This window comes from Populus nigra, chromosome 2 (genome assembly GCF_951802175.1).
Source record: "Populus nigra chromosome 2, ddPopNigr1.1, whole genome shotgun sequence".
NCBI lineage: Eukaryota > Viridiplantae > Streptophyta > Magnoliopsida > Malpighiales > Salicaceae > Populus > Populus nigra.
The window spans coordinates 4591868-4594367 of record NC_084853.1 but is presented as its reverse complement, the minus strand read 5'-3'; positions in this window follow the sequence as shown (position 1 = coordinate 4594367).

Below are 2500 nucleotides of genomic sequence, written 5' to 3'. Positions count from 1 at the left end.
CCCCGGGATGGCCGGGTGAGATGACCCGGCGGCCCGCGACGGGTCATTCAATTCCATGCCCCGTCAACATAACTCCCGATGTACTGTTTGCTTTTTCGGAAGAAGAGATCCATCCCCCCATCCTCGGCCAGCCAAAAACGCTCCAATTAATGGCCGGGTGAGATGACCCGGCGGCCCGCGACGCGTCATTCAAATCACTGCCCTATCGGCTACAACTGCTGATGGGTGGGATTAGAGGCCTGCCATGGTGGTGAGGGGCGGCGAGGACCGTGAAAGCTAGAGTTTTTCAGAGGCTGCCGGGAAAAAGGCCCCTCGGGTGGCGGGGTGCGAGGACCAGGCGCGTCATTCAATTCTCTTCCCTATCAACTTGGCTCCCGTTGGCGGGATTGGAGGCCTACTGTTTGTTACAGGGCTAAAATCGTCAGGGGAAGAGCTGACGAAACAATGCTGGTTTGGATGCAGGGGGTAGTGTTGGAATCGGCAGCGCGGACAAAATCGGCAAAGTCGACAAAAAAGACTGTTGGCCTGGACATCGGGGCAGCGGCAGCCATGCCGACAGGGGGGGAAATCGGCAGCGCAGATTTGTGCAGCTGCAGGTTCGTCGGGGAAATCGGCAGCGCAGATTTTTCGATGAACATGGGCTGGAAGATGGACTGTCCAGGCCAGGCAGGGAAATTCGTCAAGGGGACACGCTGACGAAACAGCGCTGGTTTAGACACGGTGGGTGCAGTGTTGGAATCGGCAGCGCCGACGAAATCGGCAAAGTCGGCAGAATCGGCAGCGGGTGCTGGCGATGAGTCTGGACGATTTATAGTCCAGGGCTTGATGGAAAAGACTGTTGGTCCAGACAATGGGGCAGTGGCAGCGCGGATTTGTGCAGCTGCAGGTTCGTCGGGGAAAATCGGCAGCGCAGATTTTTCGACGAACAGGGGCTGGGCGCTGGACTGGCCGGGCCAGGCAGGAAAATTCGTCAGGGGGCCACGCTGACGAAAACAGGGGCTGCGGAGTGGAAAATCGGCAGCGCAGATTTTTCGACGAACAGGGGCTGGACCGGCCGGGCCAGGCAGGAAAATTCGTCAGGGGGGCACGCTGACGAAAAGAGGGGCTGCCGCGTGGAAAATCGGCAGCGCAGATTTTTCGACGAACAGGGGCTGGACCGGCCGGGCCAGGCAGGAAAATTCGTCAGGGGGGCACGCTGACGAAAAGAGGGGCTGCCGCGTGGAAAATCGGCAGCGCAGATTTTTCGACGAACATTCGTCAGGGGGGCACGCTGACGAAAAGAGGGGCTGCCGCGTGGAAAATCGGCAGCGCAGATTTTTCGACGAACATTCGTCAGGGGGGCACGCTGAGGAAAACAGGGGCTGCCGCGTGGAAAATCGGCAGCGCAGATTTTTCGACGAACAGGGGCTGGATGCTGGACCGGCCGGGCCAGGCAGGAAAATTCGTCAGGGGGGCACGCTGACGAAAAGAGGGGCTGCCGCGTGGAAAATCGGCAGCGCAGATTTTTCGACGAACAGGGGCTGGACTGGCCGGGCCAGGCAGGAAAATTCGTCAGGGGGGCACGCTGACGAAAAGAGGGGCTGCCGCGTGGAAAATCGGCAGCGCAGATTTTTCGACGAATAGGGGCTGGACGCTGGACTGGGCCAGGCAGGAAAATTCGTCAGGGGGGCACGCTGACGAAAACAGGGGCTGCCGCGTGGAATGGCAGCCTACACGCAGATGCGAATTCGGCAGCGCACGATGGCTTGAGCAGGTCATGGGTTCGACTTGGCGCGATCTGAAACCTGGACGAGGGACTGTCGACGCTGGACGAGCCAGCGCGGTGGCCTGTCGTGCCCCGTTCAGGGGGGGCCTGCCGCGGAGACAGCCCTCGCGGGCTCGACAGCGCAGGCCAGCGTCCCCGACGTCGCTGGCCGCGGCAGGCGAGCTGCCGGGGTTCCCGCATTCCTACAAGAAAACGTCGTGCTTTCCACATGAAACCAATCCAGTAAAATCAGCCATATTTTTATGAGGCTGCCCACTGAATTTGGGGTCATTCCGGGCCGGTTCCTAGTTTTGCGGATTTACTCGATTTCTAATGGTAGGAAAATTAAAACAAATACTTCCCGACCTCGAAAAATTCTGGGAAAATTAATGAAGGTGGATTGGATTTTTGCCAACCTCTGTGCAAAATTTCAGCTCAAAATACCAAGAAATGAATTTTTTAGAGGGGGGGTGACAGCTGGGACCTAGTAGTGTCTCCCCCTGCCAGAGCTGCAATGACACTTATTGCTCTTTAGGGAGCCACCAGGCCGGCGCCCCTCAAAGACCACACGCGCGCGCGCGCCCGCCCGCGCTGGGCGCTGGGGCGCTGGGGCCTGAGGGCCTGGGGCCCTTGGGGGCCCTTGGGCGCTTGGGCGCGCGCGCGCGGCCCCCGCAGCCATGCCGCGCTGCGCGACGCGCGGACAGCCCCTGCTGGCTTGCTCTCTCGCCCGCGGGGGGGCTGCCTTCGGGCCCTGGC